A 24165-nucleotide genomic window follows, 5' to 3' on the forward strand; every position below is an offset into this window, starting at 1 on the left:
TGTGCTTTTAAGAACTTGGGTTTTGTTTCGCACGAGCTCATACCAGAGCAGAACAGAACGCAGGTGAAAATATTTTCATTGTCACCTGGGTCTGATATAATGTGCACAACATGTATATTTGAAATACCTAAACAGCAGGAGTGTGTCTTTGGGAACATGGTGACATTTTTCACCTTCCAAGGCTCCAGATCTGTTCAAGCCGCTTGCAGATACAGTGCAAGAGGCATTGACAGACTACATCTGTGTGACAGGTTACACTTAGTATGCCCTCACTCACACACATACACACCGTTGTGAGGGCTATCTATGTGATGACTATTCGGTGTGTGATGCTGTCAGATGGGCCTATAAAGGTAAGTGATGTCGGTTGCCCAAGCCTCGCTCGCTGATGAATGTTGAAGGGGAGCAGAGGCTGGCTCGCCGTACATCATCCCTCCACAGCCGCACTTGCATACATTTCTGAACGAGAGGGAGACAAATAAGGCCACGCAACCCTGGCGGTGAATGAATGTTCACCTTTGTTAGCCTGTGTGTGTGTCCACGTCTGTCTCGGACTTGTGCGCTTGTATGTCTTTCTTTTCTTCCCGTGCAACATGTCCAGTTATAATCCGTTTAGTCAGAAGCATCAACAGAAACATTCAATGTCTCTTGGTCCCACACATTGAGAGTGTCATGGAGAAAAATAGCCTGCTGTATTTATTCATACACTGTGAGTTATAGATGGCTATGCAGCTATGACAGAGCCATTGGTACTGAAGAGGCATGGGGCCTTGAGGCAAAGATAATGTACATAAACCATGTGTTTGTGTCTGAACATCTCCTAGAAGACTGGACATACAAGTTTTTGTATGTGTGAGTGTGTGCTTGAGCATGAAAGATGGAGAAAGCAGGACATGTGTGTGCACTGGCAATGCCAACAACCCACAGTCTCATTCCATCAATATTCAACATGAAAGAGGGTCTTACACCTGCTTAAAGAGAAGAATGTAACAGTATACAGTATGTGTTAGACTGAAGGATAGCATGTAGTATTTAGGTCCAAGGAGTATTCAGACTGTGGCTGAATAACCTTTACTGTTGTTCCTTGCCAATATCATGATTAATACAGAACCTCATTATAATGTGACCTTATTCTTTACTTCTTTACTTCTGTGGAACATCCCCACTATCTGCCCCCCTGCCATGACATCCTTTATCCAACGCTTCTCCACCCCCTTAACACTCTTCCTCCCTCTCCTCTGCCAAATGAAGTATATTTATGGCACCTGTGCTGGAAAAACAGTCTCTAGGAGACGTCCCTCTAATTTCATTTTCAAAATGCCAGCAATAAATTTATCAAATGGGCTGAATCGAATTGGAGTCACACGCAGTGCCATCCGTCATGGGCTGTCCCTCAGGGGCCTGTGGGCGTACTTAAGCCAGCCAAAAACCTCTGCTGGCAGGAGAAAAAGACTGAGTGAGAGGGGAGTGGGGCTCCTGGTAGGAGGGAAACCAGATGATTGTACTGGAGAAATATGCTGAGAACAAAGATGTATGTGCATATCTTTATGTACTTAGATGCATATGCACAAGCATGGATTTGATTGTGCATGAGTGTGGATGCATATGTGTGCACAGAGGTCAATGCTAATTCTTCAACACACCGAAGCCTCACGCTGGAGTCTCAGTTAAGCACTTTGGCTGTCGATGTGCTGGCGTAATAATTGATTAATTGCAACACAAGTTAATTGATTGTTTTGCTCATTTTTGCATTTGTAAATCCCTCACAGTTCAAACACCACTTTGAGCTTTATCCCCTCCCCTGCCTCTGAAAACGCCAGGTTCACACGCTCTGTGCCCTAATGTTCCCCTCCCATTTCTTACTTCCTCATCCTCTGTACCTGACTTTGGCACCTTTGCCTCTCTCTTTAAATGCCTTTGTCCCTGCTTCCCTTTTGTTTCACCCGTCTTTCCCTCTGCCTATCTTCCCTTCTCCTTTCAGCATTTATCACTGTGCAGGTTAAGCCAGGCGTGAGTGAGGGTAAAGCAGCTTAGTACTAACAGGGCTAATGAAGTCAGGCCCTGTATTCCTCTGACGGGGATCAGTGGCGCTACTTTGTGAAGCCTGTCAGCATTTAATGATTAGATGAAACATTCAGACACCCGCTACGAGAAGACAGGCACACTGATATGTGCTAATACTCAACCGTGGTCTCTCTTAGGCAGATCCACAAACACTTATGCATGTGCACGTATTCGCTACACAGGCACATACAGGACTTACGTCCACTCCCACCTCTCCCACTTTGCAAAGGCGTTGATTTATGACTCAAACATGGCATCAAGGGGTATACCCAGCAAAGTGATTGGAAAGAAAAACGAATGACTGAGAGATTGAGAGACGAGCAATCTGGCTATTGATTCCGGCTATGTGCAGGAAGGTGGAGAAAAAAGTAAGCTGCATGAGAGAGATTTACCCCTCGCCTTGATGAGCAGATTGTAAACAACTCTACATACGCTATTCATGATGCATGCTGTGATCCATGATTTTTCACTGCTTCTAATTTCTGCTAAAAAAGCATGATAGATGATCAGTGAAAAGGCCAACATCTCAAAACCTTTTTGAACATTTCAAGATTCATCTCTGATTCATTCTAAATCCTATTAGATTAAGTTCTCTCTGCGCCCACGCATGGCAGCTTAATGTGAGCTTGTGCTGGAGTGTGTGTTGTTAGTATGTCAGTAAGTGTGTGAGTGTCAAAGTGGGAGGGTGTTTGTTTAAATGCTAAAACTGAGAAACGGAGTGACAGAGGCAATGGTTGGGTCAACAAGCTGCCTGTTTGTCAGAGTGAAAGGGTGCCTACGAGGGCTTGGCTGCTTTTTGCCCCATTAGCCACACGTGCTAATTTACCTGTCAACTTGCATCCACACAAGGACATTACTCTCATCTCAACTTCTCTTTCTGTCTCTCTCTTTCTCCAGCCCCTTCCTGTCTAAATTTGTACATTTCCAGACCTTTCCCTCATTACATTTTCTTCAACATCTTCCTTCCACTGCTAAATTGGAGCCAGATTCTGTCCTCACACCAGTAATTTCTCTCACTTTTGAAAGTACCTCCAGTTGAGGAGTCTTAAGACACAGAATTTGAATTAAATGTATGTGCATTTCTGCCAATGTGTGGCTGCTGCTCCCAGCCTCTCATGCAACTTTTGGTTTGGAAAGCCCCTTCAAAAGTACTTTGGGAAACCACTTGAAAGTACAGTTTTACAAGGAAGCACTTTCTTTAGATCCAAGGAGGTTGAATTCCAGCAAAGGTACCATGAGGACAAATCGACTGTTAGCCAGTTGTTCAGATTTGTCCTTCAACGCATGTCATTGTTTTTTTTGTTTTTTTTGTTTGACTTATAGCTGCACCCACAAACTGAGCCTAGAGTTTGCAGGTGGTCTAAAGATGGATGTATTTATTGTAATAGATGATTGTTATGGAATATTATCTTATGCCTGAAGTTGCTGAGAATTTTAAAGTCTATTAATAATTTACCTTCAAAGTTTCTTGCCGCGTCTTGTGATGGTTTGGTAGCTATAATAATTAGCTAGAGGCTACCTCTCACAGTACAGCACAGAATTACACAGAATACATCCAAATTGAATTAAGGATGTCTTCAACCTAAAGACAAAATGAAATAAAAGTAAAGAGAGAAAACTAGACTACTGGTTTATTTAAGCACTCTCAAAGAGCAGCTCTCTGTAACGCAGCATTTAGAAATGCACAGGGCTTTAATTATCATAACTGGTAACTGGTAATCACAATGTTGTAATCCTCATATGATCTCCTTAGCTATTAACAGCCTCATAAATCCAGCTCCAAAAAGCCTCTCTGACACTACGGTCACATCAGAGTGTGATGATTTGGCAGTGTTATTCAGAGATAACATAATGAAATCCATCCTGCTTCCTTGATTTTATAACCAACACAACATATAAGGCTCTTCAATTACACACCTTTTCTACAAAACATGCACTTTTCCATGTTTACATGATACTAAGTGCAGATGCAAAACCATCTGAGTATTTTTTAACAAGAAGATTATTACGCTAAATTTGTGGGAGTAGGCCATCCTTTTTTTTTTAACTTCTTGACTTGTAAAAAAAAATAATTGCTGCAGAAGCAACATGTGAAATATTTGTATGACATTAAGTTATAATGAATCTCAGTTTTAAATAAATAAATTATTCAGTATCTAAGCACCTTGTGTATGGCAATTATATGCTTTTGTAGACTTTTGTGGCCTGTAAAATCTTCTTATAATCATATTACCTTGGCTTAGAGGAGCAGAAAAGAGGCATAAGTTTGTCGTTATTAGTTCCTCATCATTTATTCCAAACAACAGTATTTATAAATGGGTATGTGAAAGATTATTTGTGTAACTTTCACAACTTCAGGTACACTTTATGACAGGATTACAGACACTTATTATCTCTAATACAGATTTCTTGTAAATAGTGTACAATAATAGTGTACAATGACTATAGCCCTTGACATGTAGTAGCCTACATGTATTCTTCATAGCTCAATGATTGCTTCATTTGTTTGTTGACTTCACTGGGTGACAGTATATAGGCTACATGGTGGAAGTTATTTTTATTAAATCAAACAATAAATAATAAGTTATGAGAAAAATATGACAAATACCAAAAACGGAACATATCTATATGGAGCATTGTCAACTCACTTCCCTCAAATCCTTGTAATAAAAAGATAAATGATCTTAATATCAGCTGAAGTAATGCTTTTAATTATTTTCAGACATCTGTGTTCATAACAGTGCAAATCTAAAGAGCTTTGTTGATCACATATCTGTCATATGGTGATACAGGTGGTGCTTTACTTCACTCTGACTCATAAGTTTTACCAACTGGCTGTACTCTATGTAAGTGTTAGAATACATTTTACTAATGGGTTGTTGGAAAGAAACAACAGTGTTTTCCTAAAATTGGCACATGTGTATGAATGGTAAGAATGGCACATCGTTTTACAATGCAGGGGCATCATTCCACAATGTTCTGTACACTCGACTAATGGGAGAGAGCCCTGCTGGTAATGTTAACAATAATTTCTGACATTGGCTTTTTACGTTGTTTACCACAGTTTTTTTAATGAATGTAATCTCAGACGGTATGCTCCTTACGCACTTACTAATTACCCTAACAATACATAGTTCACTTTCTGATTTTCAACCTGGCTTGCCGTGTGCTTCTCTGGATGGTAATGGCATTATTGTTCTAGACTGAAATACTGCAAAAATTGTTGGATGACTTGCCATGAAATTTTGCATTCTTGGTCCCAGAGGATGAATCCTACTGACTTTTGTGATTCCCCTTGACTTTTCCACAAGCACCAGTAGCAGGTTAACGTTTTCTGGGAAATGTCTCAAAAACCATTGGAGGGATTGCCATTAAATTTGGCACAGTTATCCAAGCACCCCACAGGATGAATCCTAATGACCTCGATGATCCCCTGATATCATCTTGTGCGACTAGAAGGGCAAGGTTTTCACTCCGTCAATAAATCAGTTAAAAGATCTACTGGATGGAATGACACAGCATTTTGGACATGTGTGCTCCTAAGCTGATGTTTTTGAATAACTTTGGTTTTCCTTTGACTTTTCCTCTAGACCCACCCAGGTTGACATTTTTAGTTTGACAGCTATTTGATGGATGCCATGAAAATTGGTTTGCACATTCTTGCTTCCCACAGGATGAATTGTAATAACATTGATGATTGTCTGACTTGCCATCTTGCACCATCATCAGGTCAAATTATTTTACTTAATTAATTACTTACTTTAATTACTTTAAATTACCAATACTTTGAACAAAACCTGTTAAACGTATTACATTTCCATCGGTCGTAGTTAAGGTCTATAAGCAAAGGTTAGTATTTTAGCATGCTAACGTAAAATGTTGAACATGATAAACGTGTAAACATACCTGCATGTTATCATTGCTGGTGTTAACATTTAGCTAAAATCACCATCATACACTTAGGGACTGCTGTGCAGCCCCTAACGATGCTGTAGATTCTTAGTCTTTTTTTTTCTGTCTGCCACCTTTTGTTTCCATACGTTCCCTCTTCCGTCACTACGGTATATTCGTAGTATATTTATTGACACAAGTTCTCTGTCTGTCAGTATCCAGGCTAGTTTAAATTGAATTTTGAGTTTTCATTCCAGCTCAGTCAGCTCAATCATACTTTGGCTGTCTGAAGTTGTCCAAAACTACAAGAAAAACACAACAATCTTAATTTAATAGAATTTATTTGAACCACAATCAACACAATCCTATGTTTTTCTTACATGCAGTGAAACCACTCAACACCCTGTGTCTGATGCAGTAAGAGGACCTTCCGTTGGCCTTCCTCTGAATCAGTAATGACTGAATGAGTATGTGTGAACATGCCATTTGCAGTTTGTTTTTCTGCGGAGTCCTGCTCATGCTACTCTGGATCCCTGCAACGAGAACCATGATTACTTTGACCTTTATTTATTTATTTATTTATTTATTTTAATTCAACTGTGTGCGCTCTGCAGGAAAGAGGGTTCATTGCAGACATGATCTTGTCTATATTGCATCCCAGAGGCCAACTAATAAGGTCCAGTATATGTAGAATTCAAATGCCAGCAGAAGACACTGTAGGTTTCAGTGCAAACTCGCCAATGAGCAAAATTGAGATATCTGTAACAGGATTGGTGAAAATATACGTTGTGAATAAGGTCACCTGCGCATGAAACAGAAAGTAGCTTTTTTTCTTTTTTCTTTTTTTTTTTTTGCTCACAGGAGGCTTATAATGTGTTTTGTTTGCCAGGCTAAACTCTGCAACATGTCCAATTGAGTGTTAGCCAGAGATAAAGATAAAGACAAAACCACACAAAGAGAGCCTCAGCAGACGCTCATCTTAGACTCATTAAAGCTATCTGGGCATTGAAACATTTCTCAAGCAAAGACGGAGAGCACGTAAAAGCTGAGACAAGTATAACAAAAAGAACGGAGATGGAAGTAAACTGATCGCAACTCTTTCCTATACAATCCTGTTCTTAAGCCTCAACTGCCAATTAGATACAAGAACAGCCTGTTCCCTTGATGGATGAACTTAATTTAATATTGTGTTCTGCACAGTAGGGTGCAACACTGATTGCACTGGTGGATGGAGTTTTCAGGCCATTCATACAGGCTGTGGTGTAATTGACTATGTAGACTGTAGCTTATCATATCTGTTCTCTCCTTCGTAGAGTGGCTCCATTTAAAAGGTAAATCAGCTTTGTATGTGATGGTGTGTGGCAGGTCTGGAAGATTAGCGCATGTCTGCCCAGAGATGCCTGTGTTGCTGCGTGGTGTCACCCGGGAACAGGGCTGTAGTAATCCCATGGAGCAAATATCTGTTTGTCATGATTCAACAACATGTAATTGTCGCAGGACGACCTGCTCCGAGTCACTTAGATGATTCATACATCTTTGTCTGTTTGCTGACAAAATGCCACAGTTGGGCTCGAAGCCCTACAGTGCTGGCATTGCCGGGGAAGCGGGTGGCATATTGCTCCCAGTACGACCGCGCCTATGTAGGCCTGCTCGGCAGAGGGATTTGGCCAGCTTGGATTAGCTCAGCAGGGTGAAACAGAGGGATGCAGACGGGGAGGGGCAAACAGGGAGTGGTAGACAGAGTGCATCTGTCTCTGCTCAGTACACGGACACCTGAGAAACCTGAGAAAGAGCTGCTAAAAGTCATGGTGAGTGTTGTTCATACACTGGTGAAACATGAAACAACTACCCGTACCTGTGCCGTTCACGCTAAACTCTGAGCCAAACTAATCAGTAATAAATAAAACATTAGATTTCACATTATCTTTTGAAATAGTTTTTTTTGCCCCTTTTCAAGTTTTTGGATTTCTTCTTTTTGTGTTTAATAATGGCTATAAACTTCTGAGCAAGGATATGTGAATATTCATTCAAATGCCCATAATGAGATAAACACATCTCCCGACTCCACAGTCACACTAATTAAGCAGGCTTTTTCCCTCTACAGTGCTGTGCTCTCAAACCTCATCAGCTGCTCAAAGGCATGTCACCACAGTTATGGCAGATGGGTATTCTCAGGCCAAAAATAAATAAGTTGAAATGGTTAAAAAAAAACACGCAAACAGGAAAGAAAGCTGAGCCAGTTGCCTCTGACAGACTGCTGAGGAAACGTCTCTTTATTCTTTGCTCAGGCTGGTTCATTTCTGTCCGAGCGATGGATCTAATCCAAGAGTTTATTACCAAACTTCAGATGCGAAGCCTATTCGTTTTCTGACACCAAAGAGGGCCAAGAAAATGAATCGGGGTCTGGACAAATTGGCATCACTCACATGAGCGCAGCGGGAAGAAATTTTCAGATACAGAAGTCATGTCTTCCATCAGCTCTTCTCCAGCATCTTTCAGACTTTCTCTGATAACTATTCTAATTTTCACTTTTCACACTGTCACAGTGGACACTGTTGAGTATATATTTTATCATACATGTCAATGCACATTCATGTTTAAATCAAATAATTTGTGCCGTCTTTCCTTTAGGCTCCTGTAATAAGATTCAGTTGTGTGAGATTGAAGGAGAGGGAGAGAGAGTAAAGCAAGAGAGGGATAACAAAGTATCACATTATGAGGTGTATTTGCTGCATCAGGTATTCAGGTCCCACATCCCGTTCTCCAAACATCCTAGAATTCCCAGGGTTCGTCTCCCTCGCTGTTTAGAAACCAAACAGAAAGGCTCTGGGAGGCGTTCTCCATTGAAGACCATTGTAGGAGTAAGGGAGGGCAACCACAGTGAATAAACAGACATCTCATAACCAAATGAAGGAGCAAAAATTGATGCCTTGCGGGAAAAATGGCAGAAAATGATTAAAGGTTTAGAAAGAGAAAGAGGAATTATCCATTAAATTACATTATAATAATTTACAAAAGAGAGGAGGGTGAGAGGAGAAGACAATAACCAAGTTTGTTTGGAAGTGTTGCTCTGCTTCTCCGGATCACTGATTACCCGTTGGTAAATGATAAAAAATATTGATAATATATAATGATCAGTCTACTGTATAAGATCAGATCAAGGATTAATAAAAAGAATTTAAAACAAAAGTTAATTTATTCACTTGGCTTTATTCATTCATGCATGCCTTAGCCTTTGCGAGAAATCTAAAGCCCTTTGGTCACCTTCCCATTGTGTTCACAGGGGCTGAACTCTTAAGCATAATTTCTTGTGTCACTTTAAGTAACCACTTTACACTCAGCAGAAATCAGGATAACAAATTACTGTGCAAATCTACCTAAGTTTCCAGTCAGCCTGTTTACCCTGGGGAGAGACATGGCACCTAAGAAGCAAGGTAGGCCGAGATGGATTATTCTAGGCTAATTCCAAGCACAAATCAGCTCACAGCCATCAATAATTCATGTGCAAGTCTTTGAAAAGTAAACACTGCTTAGCCCATTAGAGTAACCAGAATGGCACAATGCCATAATGGCAAAAAAAACTGTACACAACTTAACTCCACAAACAGGGGGGTCTGTAGTGGCAGAAAAAGTACAGAAAAAAATGCTGGTGCTCTACATGGAAATGCAACGCTCAGTAAAGGAAGTAGAGTATTTTGCAGACCTATAACCAGTATTACCTGGTGCAGCATTAGCATGGAATTGATGCTTAAGATGACGGTACAGGGAGGCAATTAGAGTGACAGCTGGTGCTGAGATGTGTTGAGTTTTGTGGATTGATCTTCTCTGTCAGCTTTGTTTCTGTGCACTTCAGACATGCTCTCATTCAGTCATTAAATGCACGTAGCTTAAATGCTAAAGAGGATCCCGCTCCCACTGTAAAGTTCATTTTTGTTCTCCTTTTTCCTATATCGTTTGTGCATTGACTTTCCCTCCCGCCTACCCTCAGCTCGTCTTTCATGTATTTTTTTCAAGGTCTGTTTTTGATATTAAGGCAAAGGGGGAGTTGCTGGGTGTGCGGTATGTTTACGTAGCTTTTAGCGGTTCCCCGTCCTCAGCACTGCAATTCCCACCTGAGCAATGCAAGAAGATAGGGAGTGGTGTCTGTCTCTGTATGTCTAGGATGCTCATTAGATAAAGAGGAGGTTCATGTACTGTGCTTCCACTAGTGGTATTACAGTCTACTTCTCTGTCTGGATTCTCTCTTTCTCACTCTCGTTCTCTCTCATCTTGCAATGCTCTGGAGATGGTCTACTCACTACAAACAGCATCTGTCCGTGAGAATAATAACATCTATAATCGTTCCCTGGAGAGTCAACAGTGTAAAACAGATTTTTTTTTTTTTTAACTTACTTTGCAAGTCAAAGTTTCAGATATATGATTTATAGAGACCACACTCTGGATTTTCTCTAACTGCATCGGTTTCAAATTATACTGATAACAAGAATTTTACATTAGCTCTTGTATGATACTCCCTTTCTACATATTTTATTTTTCTCCTCCCTACATCTTTTTGAAGCATACTGTAGCTTATCAGTCCACCAGATGGGATTTCATGTGGAGTTGCACAAAACAGGGAAAAGTCTTTGCAAGAGTGTTTTTCTAGTTTTAAATGTGTGGCACTGATTCATCTCGTTTAACCTCTGCTTGGATGTAGCAAAGAGTCCCTTCACACTACCCTCCAAAAAGTAGAAATCATATCCTGGAGGGAGTAACTCATCTTTCCAACACTGCATGTGGGGAAAGTTTATTCACATGGGATTTTTATGACAGGTTTTCAAGCATATGGGTTTGTGTCTCAATGCAAAGAGGAGTGAGATAGACAGTTAGAAGGGATCCCAGATGGATTAAATGCTTACTTTGTACGTATGTGTAAGTGTGTATGTGTCAAAAGTGTATGTGTGTGTGGGCGTGTGTGTGTGTGTGTGTGTGTGTGTGTGTGTGTGTGTGTGTGTTTGCGTGCACGTGTACACATGCGCATATAGGCGAGCTTGCACACACTCACCCATGTATGTTTGTCTGTCTGTCTGAGTGTACATGTATGTGCACACTCAAGTGTATGAAAGTTATCAGTCTTGTTACAGCTCACTCCATTAGTGTGTAGGGATTCTTGTGCTATGCTCCCAGCCAGAGGAGACCAATTAAAGCTATCAGGCAGCGTCAGGGGAACCAGGCTGTTCTCAGAGCCTGCAGAGCTGGAGAACAGAGGGTTTAGACTCGCTCCATCACGATCCTTCAGCTCTGCAATGCCTGCCATTCTGGAACAATTACAGGTACACACACTATTAAATGATACATTAATGAATTCATTGCTTATACTTTTTGCATCTGTCTTTTTCTTTGTTTTAGTTTTCATTATTATAATAATCATCATCATAGTCCTCCCCCACATAATCCTGTTCACAGTCACAAGCGGCTGGATTTGAGTCGACAGTGGGCAGAAGGTCAGGTCACTATAGGGTTAAAACATGTAGCTCACTCATTTTTATTTTTAAGGGCAGTTTAGAGACTACAGTCCTGCTATACCGGACTGTGGGAAATTGTAGAAATTTCCCACAGGCTTTTTGTATAATGTGTTAAATATGTATTTCAGTTGTTTCAAAACTTAAAACAACTGAAACATGTAAGTCATATCATTGGTTCCAGTCCAGTAAAGAATTAATTCAGTTTTAACTTGCCCCTAGTGTTAATAAGAGTGGAAATATGTTCTTCTTTGGCAACTCCAAACCCTCTTTTTTGTGTGACCTTATTTCATTAGACTGACAAAAAACAGAATGATTTCAAAAAGAGAAGTTTTCAATGGAATGAGGATGTTTGCATGAATTCTTTTAAAACATTCCTGTCTCCCTAATTGAAATGCAGAGAGGAGTTGCAGAGATTCAACACAGTTTGAGGCTTTCCCAGCGGGTGTTATTATTGTGTGGTTTTCCTGCAGCCTTCTACACTAATGCTCCTCTCCTCAGTGATGCTTGACCATGCTTCGGGGCTATGTTATAGCATGGAGGCCGGAGATGTCATACCCTGTTACAAAATAAGGCACCAAATATGAACTTCCTCTTTCCCTCTCCACCGCTCCCTTCCCTCTCCCTCCTGCTCTCCCCCCTGCCCTGGGGATCACTGCCGTGGAAATAGAGCCCGCTCCGTAGTGTCTACTCAGTAGGTAATAACTTGCTGTTCAGGCTCAGATAAAGAGCTCCATTCATTAAAGTGGCTGCTCTCTTTCTCCACACGAGTGACACCTATCCCCTGGGAGAGCAGCGGTGAACTACAGGGTTGAAACCACAGGCACAGCGCTGATTGCCTCCCTCCGAGCTATTTGGTGGAGAAGTCTAACACCCTCTACACACCAGCTCCCTGAGCCTCATTCTCCATCTGATCTTCATTTCTTTCATGGGGAATCCCTAACCCTTTTTTTTAACTTCATCCTTCATTCCCCTGCCTACATTTTAATGCACTAACTCATTGCCTCTATTATCCCCTTCACCTGCTGCTGCCTTCACCGGCACATCTCCATCTGCTGCTCTAATCACACCTCCACTCTCTTTCACCCGTCACATTGGTGTTTTCCCCCCCTCACTCTCTTTCCCATGCCGATCTCCATCATCAGCTTTGATTGTTTCTCTTTTCTCTATCCATCTACCCTTTCCAGTTCTGTCTCCCCCTCTGTCTCTTCAGCGTGTCTTTGAGGTCCCTGAGCACTGGGAGTCACTGATGCATGTACCGGTCAGTGGTACTCATGGGTAATGTGTAGATCATTCATCCTCTGGACAGGTATGTAATAGAGGCGGGACGAAGGGGAGAAAGGGGACAGTGGGAGATCTCTGGAGGTATGAGAATCAATTTCTTCGGGAATCACTGGAGCAAAGAAGTAGAACCTCTTTCTCTTTGAACCTCGATCTTTTTCTCTCTCTCTGCCTCCTTCTCTCTTTTTCTCTCTGTCTTCATTTCCCCACTCTACTATCTCATTCCTTTCCGACTGCTCGTACTGATCAGCTCACAAGACACATTACACTAACCAAGCAGCAGGATAAATCCCTACACAAATTAGAACACAGTAGCTATTATTTAAGTCAACCCCTTCTCTTGGTTCCAGCAAGAAAATTATACCCCTAAGTTCAGAACTACAGAACAAAGGAAACGCACTCGCTTTTCTCCCATCCACCATATCTCCCTGGGTACAGTAGTGCATCTGAGCAAACCAAAAAGAGTGAGAGAGAGGGACACAGAAAAAACCTACATTTCCCTTGTAGTGCTACTAAAGATGGCTACACACAAACAGCAGTAACATGCATGCAGGCTGTTTCAGTCACCTGTGAAATAGAGCGTTGGTTAAAATAGGCCGACATGCATGCGCTTGGTACCTGCAGCAAAGATGTGCATGCTAATGGCTTTAATGGCATGACCATCCAGCACAGGTTCCACTTCATAAACTGAAATGAACGACTATTGGCTGACTAACACACATCATTTGACCTGGCACACTAAAGGAAACGATGATGTGGGAGACAAGGAAAATTGCTCATCAATCACGACTACGGATGGTCAGACGCTCTCATCTTGTAGTAGTAATGCTCAGTGAATTGATTATGGAATGATGAGGTGGAGTAAAATGCTGCGTCTCACACATTTATAGCAGAGTGAACAATTTTTTTTTATTTATGACGGCCATAAAAGGTTTGCACAGATGTTAATGTGGCTACACAATCTCTGCAATGGCGTGTCAGTTCTGTGTATTATCTCTTATTTGGAAAGGATTCAGTGACTAAGTGTTATAAAGGAGTAAGTGTGTGAGAAGATAAAGTGAGTGAAAGGCACAGAGGGCCAAGGGAGGTTCTGCAGAGTGGGTTTTCCACTCTACCAGTACAGAAATGATGCATAACTGCACAGTATGCCCTTTAATTGGTGCTATTAATATCAGTTAAAGTTTTAATACCTATTTATTAAAACTTTAAATTTTTTCGGAGGCCTAATGTGAATAGAATTATGAATCTCAAGGGCTGTGCTCTATAAAAAGGCTCAGACATAAATTATTAACGCTCTACCACTTCATCTGCAAGATCTCACTCTTACAAGATTTGTTAAAAAGGAAATAGCCCAAAGGTCTAATATTAGGATGAATTTTCAACATTAAATACTTTACATGCAAATTCCTTATTTCCTGAATAATTCTCTTAAAATTGCACATGTGACCTCCACATTGCTAGAAAGTTCCAGCAGTGCCTTGAACGTACTCATCATTAGCCTGTGGAACTTGACAGATTTCTAAATTGGTCATGTATAAAATGTAAACACAGCGTGGAGGAAGACAGAGAGGACTTCTAAAGTACACAGCAGCCTAATTTGTGTGAAAATCAGTAGCACTTATCTGCCACAAAAAAAAAAAACGGCAAAATGAACAGAGAAACACTTCAAGAAGACGCAGATCCAGTGATCCCCTGTTATTAGAATTAATTATGGTTCAGAGATTAGAAACTTTCTGCTCTGACAATGACTTATCTGTAGTTTATAGGTTCAACTTTACAAAAAGTTTTTAAATATATTTTATGGCCAGCAGATGCATCAGCAGTGTGAAATGCCTTCATAGAGACCGAGAGAGGGAAATACGAGGAGTAGATGCAGGATAAGTAGAACAATGTGTTACATTAGCATCATGAGGGAAGATGGATTATTCTGCTGCAGCCTATCAGCGTATTTATGAGAAGAGCATGCCTAGGGTACATGTTCATTTGAAAAGGAAATAGGAACAATGACAAATGCTGACACTGAACATTTATACAAGATTTTAATCATTAAGTTAATGATATAGTTAATAATAATTATATTTTTTTTATGCAATTAAGCTCTGTATGAATGTAATTTATAGGTGTGGGATAATGTCTTGGCATCTCTTTCATTTCACTGGGATTTGAATTCTTATGAATAGGCATTCACCTATTATGGGTCCAAAACCACCACACATGTATATTGTAATGTATTTAATTGACTTGGTAAAACTTCCAGGCTCAGAGCTACTCGCGTCTCACTCCTCCACGCTCCGCTTCTTTATCTATTTTCTTCCTTGTGTCCTCGACCAACCCCAAGTATTCTATTTCATCACTTCCCTCACAGTGGTCCCCTGTACCTCCATCTCCACCTCATGGTTTCAGCTGGAGAGTGTGAAATGAAGCTTGTATAATTAAATATTAACAGCCTGCTGATGAGGGGATTGAGAGCGAGGGTGGGAAGAGGAGCACACCACTGAATCCTCTGCCCTACTTCTTACTGTTAACGTCCACTGGGAATTATTCATATATCAGCTAACCTGCACTGGCACGTAAGAAGGCACAGGGTGAGTGGTGAGCTGTGCCAGAGTGGCACTGAGTTAGCCAGGGTCAATCAGCATTAATAGAAATCCTATTGGGGGAATAGAATTCCAGGGTGGAGGGAAGCTTTCATTATTAATTAGCCTGTCAGATGCTGTTCTTATCTGTTTGGATGGGAGCGTTCAAAAGAGAAGTGGCTGCAGTATTAGGTTTTAGCTATACTGCAAATGGAAAGGGAATTGATAACTGTCAACATGCCAGTGCAGACCAGAGAGCGCTGAATTTATTATTCGATTCAGAAGTGAATCTAGTTGCTCACAAAACACTTTTGTACACAACACATAAGACCACTCCCTATCTTGCATAACATGCTCATGAAAAACTCCTTACTTTCACCCAGAACACAGTACTTGATGTTTGGCAGTCATGAATAAAGCCAGATGACTTTTTATGAGGAAGCGCTAATTTTAATCCGCTAGCTATTATCATATTTGTCTTCAGCTGACTCGTAGCTTAACATGTACTAATAGCAGAGGAAAATGTGCAAACCCTCCTAAGGGACAATACTTGTTCCAGTTCTGCTGTTTGTTGAGGCATTAACATACACAAGTCCTCATAATCTCAACAATTAGACTTGATTAAACCAGGGTTTATGCAGTATCTGAGCAGTGCGAGTGGATCGGCATAATGTGCCGTGGTCTCTTAGTTTCACTGTACATCATCATAATGTGCAACAAAGATGAGATTTTAGTAATGGCTTCCTCATTATGTTATGAAGCATTTAAAGACATGGCAAACTTGTGCCAAGTTGTGCTTGCTGTTTGAGTGTTAGTGTTGCGTGGCGTGGCGTGCTTAAGCTCTCTCCAGTTCTCACTCTGCCCCAGTCAGGCTATTAGAGACCTCTCTGGTCACACCTCTTAGAGCAGAGTCTTTTTTTGTGTGTGTGTCGGTACATTGCTCTGTGCATGCGTGCATCTGGGTTGTCTTTAAAAGTGGACACGGCACCATTCCCGCCACGGTCCCTTAATTCCTCTCTGTGAGATATCCATGTTCAGAGTGAACGCATCACACAGCTCAAGGAGGCCGTGAAGCAATTAGGGCTCTCTGCCGCCCCTGGCGTGTCAGCTCCAGTAAATAAAGCTCCCTGCTGCTCCGAGCGAGCTATGACGGGAGAAAACACAGAACAGACTTCAACTCCAGCCGCTCCCGGAATTCAAAGGGATGAACACCCGCTAACCTTCCCCTCCCTTCCACTCCTGCTCGGCTGAATCACAGAGCCCAGTGGAGGGAGTGGGAAGTGGGTAGTGGCTGTGTGTGTGTGTGTGGGGGGGGGGGGTCACGTCTAGAAGTGACCACCCAGTGAGGCTAATGGTTTCAGTGCTTTATGCATCTCCAGCTGTGTGAGCAGGTTAACCAACCTACACACAACATCTATGCCATTACAATCTTGTTTTGGTCTCACCCTCTTTATTCCCACTGCTTGATGTATTTCTTAACTCACTGAACCGAAGTGCCGGACTTTTGTTTCTCACATTGAACCTGGCTGCCTGGATGGGTCTTAGCCCAACAAAATTTGAACCCAATCAGAGATCAATCTACCAATAATGACAGGTGACTTTTACTCCATCTCTCATTTGCTGCCCCTGGATGATTAGCATTTATCTAACCAGACAGACCTGCCTACACACACACACACACACACACACACACACACACACACACACACACACACACACCCACACCAGCTGAGGATGCATAGCAAGTAATTATCCTGCCCCTGTGGTTTTCCTGAAGGGCCACAGACTCACCCCAACCTTGAAACTTAAAATAGCTGATGAAAGTTCTCTGCATGCTACCTCTGATTTGTCCCCTTTAGAGTTTTAAATTCCAAATGTGTTCATTATTTGGTTCTGAAAGGCCTCCCTGTGCCTCAGAGGAGGCATTTGTTATCTATAGTCTAAGGACCAAAGTTAAGCCAGAGAGGGAAAACACAGGGAGAGAAAGAAAATTGGCAGTGAAAGAGAAGAGTAGATGATTTCCCCTGTTACCACTCTGGCTTTAAAGAGTAAACATAATAATAGTGCTCACCTGTTGGTGTCTGGGGCTTTGCGAGGGACCAGACACACTCAGTATATGGGATGCACAGCTTCAAATACCTGCTTTGTTAACAACCTCCAAAGGCTGAAATGAGGGTGAAAGTCACACCACTACTAATGATGCCACTGCTTCTAGCACTAGCACTACTACTATTACCATGAATCACCATCACCATCTTCATCATCATCATCATCATCATCATCATTATTATTAGTGTAATCATTTTCAAAGCAGATTATGTGATTATGTGATTATATGATTTCACAGAACTAAATAAAAATATAAGAGATCAAACTGTCAGGTAAAATAATAAACGGGACGGCAGCTGAGTGAAGGTAGAAATCATGAAAGTAAAACATGAAGAGGGGGTTCAAGGACTATCAAGTAAAGATAATTACATAAATGTTTGTTTTTTAAAGATGATACTGACTGAACTCATTGGGAAGGTCATTCCAAAAACAGAAACAAATCCCTTGATTCAAGCACATCAGAAAATCGAAAAATCTATTTTGGTGTGTTTGTGATCATATTTTATATTCATGTTCTTTTTAAATTGCTGCAATAGATCTAGGTGTGTATCATGAAGTTCAGAAGTGTTTTGTGTGTGTTTATTTGCAATATGACTTGTTTGGTGTTGATGTTGTGATTCTGCTAATGACAGTGGTAATTGCAGTGGGAGAGAGAGAGGACTGGCCTGTTTGTTGCTGAGCTTGTAAAAGAATGGCTGAACATGCACCTGCCATCTCCAGAGATACTCATTAAAGAGGAGAGATGCCAAGACCCAACATCTCAGTTCCTCTTGCATACCCATAGTGGAAACTGTACACAGTGTAGTTACACACACCCGCATACAAGCACACACACTCAAAAGCACACACGTCTATGATAATCAAAATTTGATCTCTCCCCCCCCCCTTTGGTGAGATTCTTATTCTGTGTCCACATTTTCTGATTCCGTTCTCAGGTGCAGTCAGAGTAAATGGCGGAATGCAGGTTAAGGTGTGAAATTACGACCTAACACAATCTCCTCCTCTCCAACTTAAAACCAGGGCAGGAGCTAATGCCGTGGAGTACTGACTCACCTTATTATCGTTAGCTATTTTCAGAAACTTCCCCAAATGTATACTGATTAAACAAGAGGAGATGAAAAAGAAGAAGCATGTCTGTTTTAGTCTAAGGTCCAGCCCTCGTGGGCAGCCATGTAGATTGATATTGGCAGATCAAAGCATGTTGGGTGGATAGAGTGCAAAGTGTGAAATAAGATGTGCTTGCGCAGTGCACACATATATGCCCATATCAGCACCAATGAGATCACACCTTCCATCACAATTTAATTTCATTTGCATGTGACATGTTTCATTTGTGTTCATGCCCCATGAAAAAAAAAAAGTATGTAAAGTCCATCCTCTAATTATAACCTACATTATCTTACTGAAAGTCACCTCTATATACAGGAAACTTAACAAGAGTCCCTGAGCGCTTATGTGCATTGTTGTGTAATGCTTGTGTCGTGTATGAAGGTATGTGCATGTGTGTGTGCTCTTTCATGAGTGAAGAAAGCCCATAAAGGGAGAGGATGTGAATAGAAAGGGGATTTTAAACTTTGAACCATAGCAACTAATTGGTCTGCCAATTTTTCTGACTTCCTGCTGCTTCTGTGCTGTTCCACAACAACCCCTTTAACTCTCAATGAAGTAAAGAGCACTCTCGCTGAGTCTGTCACCTCTGTCTTTTACTGTCAATCACGTTTCTCACCTTGCCTCTTGAACTATTCTCTCTTCCCCCTTTAACTTCCCTTATCTCTGTCTTTTAAAACTCCTTGTCTCAATCACCCCCTCCTGAATCATTTGTTCGATGTCTTTGATTTCCTCCTTGAAGCCAGGAAATGAAAGGTTAGAGACTCTGATTGTTAGCTGCCTGGTTCCGGTGTGGCCCGCTTCAGGCCTGTCAAACAACCTCTTTAAAGGTTCGACAGGAAGAGCAGAAGACACGGATGAAAGAGCAGTGGATGACATTTGTCTCTCACTAAAGTTAGGCATTGTTATTTTTCCACATTTTTACCGTTTTCTATGCCGTGCCCTGTCTTTTGACAGCATGTTTTACCTTTAACATCTTCAAACAAGGAAACAAATTATAAGTCTGTGTTTGAATGTGTGTTGTCTTTCAAATAGTTTGCAGCTTTAAATGTAATCTTCACTTTCTTCCTTACTTCTCAAAGGACAGAAAATACCCAGGGATCTTTTCTACAACCATTTTCTTTCGCATTGGTGGTTTACAAAATCCACTGATCCCAGTCACTTTGTGTCTTTGTGTTGCCTATGATCAAGACAGCGTCTTTTTAAAAACTGAGAATAAGACAAAAGGGAAGTAATGAGGTACAGATATCGCAATCAGAGGTTAAGAATGTAAGGAATAAGAGAATCGTCTCAGGATACACCATACAAAGCTTTGTCTTTCAAAAGGGGTGAACATGCTTTTCATCTGTTTTTGTGTGTGCGTGTATTTGTGGTATTGTATCTGCAGGTGTGTGTCTGTATTACAGAGAAAGAAAATGAGGAAGGTTTCTTTTTCTAAGAGTAACAACATGCATTGAGTGGATAGGCCTGGATATGAGATAGATAGATAGATAGATAGATAGATAGATAGATAGATAGATAGATAGATAGATAGATAGATAGATAGATAGATAGATAGATAGATAGGCTGTCTGTAATGTCTTTATCCTCATCACATTTCTGGAAGTGTAATTTTTATTCAGTGCTGGATTATGGCCTTGTAATCTTTTTTTTAGTTGAAATTAAAGTAAGATTATTTTGCTGACATGGAAGCACCTTGTGCATGTTTCTTCCTGTCTGGGGTCCCCTCTGGCCAGGATTGGTCATTTGGCCACCATGGCAACGAGAACTTTACCCTGTTCCCATATCCGCCCCAGACTAGTTCACCCTGAAAATGTCATATCTAATATTGACTCATTTTAGCATGAAACTTTAATAAGCTGTCAGAGAGGGGAACCCAACCAGACACTGTCCATAAAGGGTATATCCGGTCTCAAATTATTGGCCCTGTTCTTCTTTCCCAGACCCATTCACATTCATCTTTAACTTTCTCTCTATTACATTCCTTAATGTATGGCTGTGTAATATGTCATAGCTATGCATGGGTTTCTTCATCTCATGCAGCTTCACATTACAATTTCATCCCTCAGTTGAGTTTCAGCCCTTCTTTTTTTTCCCCCATTTTTTCTCTGCGCTGCTACTCCACCTCTCTTTTCCTTTGTTGTCTGTCCTTCTGCTGTCATCTGATTGATGCCTTTGCCAGTGTGCTGCGTACTTCATTACTCTGATTTTACCATGTCTCAGGTGGGCTTTGCACTGGGGAGACTGTGAAGAACTAGAAATGTGTCAGTAGTGGTTGGGGGCATGGTGCCCTACTGAGCAAATAAAATCACCCAAATAACATCACAAAAATTGTCTCCTGTCAGTGCTCCTGTGAGAGTAGATGGGAAGAAAGGTTTGCATCGAGACCATTCAAGGAAGTTAGTGGAGACAAATATTCATATAGACTGCTGGGGCCAATGTACGGCTATGCCATATGGCAGAAACATATGCTGTATTTCAATTCGCATACTTCCATAATTACACTTGCTATTTTAAATCCATAAGTGCTTTCACACTGACAAGTACAGCGACATACAGTTCACAGTAAGTACCTGCATGATGCACTCGAAACAGTCAAAAATTTGAGTGTACAACACTGGACGCTTCATACTTTTGACAGTCGCCATCTTGGCTACGTATTGGAAAGAAAGGGACAACCTCTGTATTTTCAAACTTAATAGTGACCGAGGGAGGAGGACACGTCATTGGCAGCGATTTCCATGCCGCATGACACAAGGGGCACACACAGGAAAGTCAGACGTTCATTTTTTTTTTTTTTTTTTCATTTTCAAATTAAGTAAGCAAAGCAATTGGCAGATATTTTTGGAGGATGACAAACGTCATTTCCGATTAATGCACAACGGCAATGTTGGATTTGGGACAACACTACTCTGTCAGAATTCACGCACTACGCCAGGGAGTATACTGTGTGCACGGTGTAGTACATGTGAGTGTACTGACTCTAGTGTCCGATTTAAGACACAACAATACCATCCTCCCGGTCACACAAATGACTGTATATCCTTACAGGATTTACAGATGGCAAAGGTGATACAGTATATTTGGGATTACTTTAGAATCGAATGCCTTTAACCCTTCATGTGTCTGCTGGGGTGTGTTTTATGGAGCTCTCAGCACCAGGAAAAACACCTCTCCACAGACTGTGCAGTGTAATTACAGAGTTAGTTGAGCTCCACTACTCTCTTATCTGTTCTACTGGGACAAGAGCCACATGAATGGACCCCTCTGTTCCCTATCCTCTCTAGCAAGCACCAAATCACTATCAGTAATAGATTTGCTCTCAGTCTATCTACGTCTTTATCTCTCTTTCTCTAGTTCTCTCTCTCACTCCTTCCCACATCATTTTCAACAGGGAATACAAGGAGTTAAACACAGTATAATATATAGGTAAGGTGTTGGTCATTGCACCGTGCTCCTGAGATGCTAATTTTGTCAAGTCTGCGTAGCTAGCAAAGTCTCACTTCAGTCTGCTACTTAAAAACAATGTCTAGTTTATGTCTGAAAAAGACGTATATATTGTTCATCTCCCCAAGTGTGTGTGTGTGTGTGTGTGTGTGTGTGTGTGTGTATATTTTGTGTGTGCGTGTGTATTTTGTGTGTGCGTGTGTGTGTCTCTCTGTGAAGTCTGTTTGTGCATTCAATAGGAACTAAAACACAAATGGACTGTGAATTTTGTGTTTACAAAAGCCCTCACTGCTGTTTTGCCTCTTTCTTTCTGCTGAGGACAGCAATGGGTGTCAAACCATGGTGGAGTTTGACATCCTGACGCTGCTTGAATCTCAGGCCAGAGGCTGTCAGTTCACTGAGAGGAAGAGGGAAGCTCGGTGCCTCGTTTGAAGGCCTGTCTGTTTGACATCGCTTTTCCTTGCCATCTGACTGCATTATCTGTATTCTCATGCAAAGCCTGTATAACTCTGTCATTCAGAGCGTGCAACCACTGCGTTTATATGCTTGTGTTTCTCTGTATGTGTGTGTTTCTCACATTGCACACCTAAAAGGGATTGGCGAGACCTGTGAAGTGTTAACACGGTGGTTTTATTCAGTGAGGAATCATAATAAAGTATCGCTACATGTCTTTCAGTGCCTCTGCGAGATCTCACAATGAAATAATATTACTCCATTTAAGGGGGAGCCATAGGAGAAGAGGTGGATGTAACGCTGTACATGTCTTTCTCTGACATTCTCCTGACATACCTGTCATTTGAAACATTTCTAATGGACGTCTTCTCAATACACTGACAGTGTGAGGGGGAATAGGTCAACTGCAATGTCTGACATTCTCTCAGCCTTCATTAGGAGTCACCTGGTCACACAATATTTGAGTATTTCAGAAACACATGTAGCATGCAGTTTTTCCACACAAACACGCTGTCACAGTCAGACCCAAAGAAACATGTTTACTTGACTCTGCTGACAGCCTCCCACTATCTGCTGCATATCAACTTTGAGAATGTGCTAACAAATACAATATCTACTACAAACACTAGATCACGTGGTGGTGGAGATAGCAGCCTTGCCAGCACAGTGTTTGTGCTCAGACTTTGCTGTCTGTTGTCACCAAATTGACAAAACGTAATATTAGTGAGAGGAGTATTGTCTTCAAAACATTTTGAGTCAACACTTCCTCCAACACACAGGAAAGTACAAAGCTGTTAACCTTGTTAAGATTTGCTGGTATTTATGTGTCTTTATTTTTTCTACTATTCCTTACATTTTTTTTTACTTTTTTCTCTCCCAAGCAATTAACGTGCGAGCGAACTTGCCGCCTCTGCAGATTCGTAATAGCCTGTCCTTGACTTACTGAAAAGACAGATGTAAAAAAAAAAACCAAAACAAAACAAAAGAAAGAAAGAAAGAAAAAAAAGTGCACTGACTGTTTTGGAGAGCAGAAAACTGTTAATTGAAACCAGGAAAAGGAGGATGAAGCAATGTGTACTGCACATCACAATTCTCTCTAGAAGCACTGTCAAACAAATTGTCTGTCGGCTGATAATGTAATAACACAGCTGAACAAAGCATTCTCTTCAAAGACATGGCAGGAATAGGATGAGGAGAAGAGAGTTGTGTTAGCTTAATTTTTTCTCTTTCCCCAGACTTGACAGTTTATATCAACATTGCTCATGTTCATAGGTTCTGTGCTCAATTTACCCTTTGTCGAACTATTTGCTGAGCTGCAGTGCTCAGGAAATTAGTGTTTTTCCTGTCTACCCTCCTATGCTATGGAAAGAGAATTGTGCTTGCAGAGGCTTTATTTGAATTGCAGAAATTTGAATATATCATGCTTATGCATTCAGCAAAGATCTGCTCCTAGAATGTATTTCAAGATTGAATCTGAAAGCTACAATTTAAAATTTAATGTAATAACTTTTCAGTCATTTCTTCACATCTGGTTTCTTAATTAAAAAATCTTTCTCTTACTCTAATTTAGATTACGCTTTCTAAATTCAATTCAGGGACTTGTATTCATACAGTAAGTTATGTTTCGTATAAATTATTCAGCTATTCTACTTTTTATTATAGGTGTGTGGTGCAAACTTTTACAATACTGTGAATGAGGAGACGAGACAAACTGAAGAAATGATGGAAAATCAATT

General features: G+C 41.0%; 1 protein-coding gene across 1 annotated transcript in view; it reads left to right on the top strand.

The window, feature by feature from the left end:
• Positions 1-24165, top strand: part of LOC111671528 (cadherin-4-like) — a 230713-nt gene that overhangs the window by 102478 nt on the left and 104070 nt on the right. The window lies entirely within an intron of this gene.

The sequence above is a fragment of the Seriola lalandi genome, unplaced genomic scaffold (assembly GCF_002814215.2).
Source record: "Seriola lalandi dorsalis isolate HSWRI2012SDOR001 ecotype SW California unplaced genomic scaffold, Sedor1 jcf7180002054884, whole genome shotgun sequence".
Classification (NCBI taxonomy): Eukaryota; Metazoa; Chordata; class Actinopteri; order Carangiformes; family Carangidae; genus Seriola; species Seriola lalandi.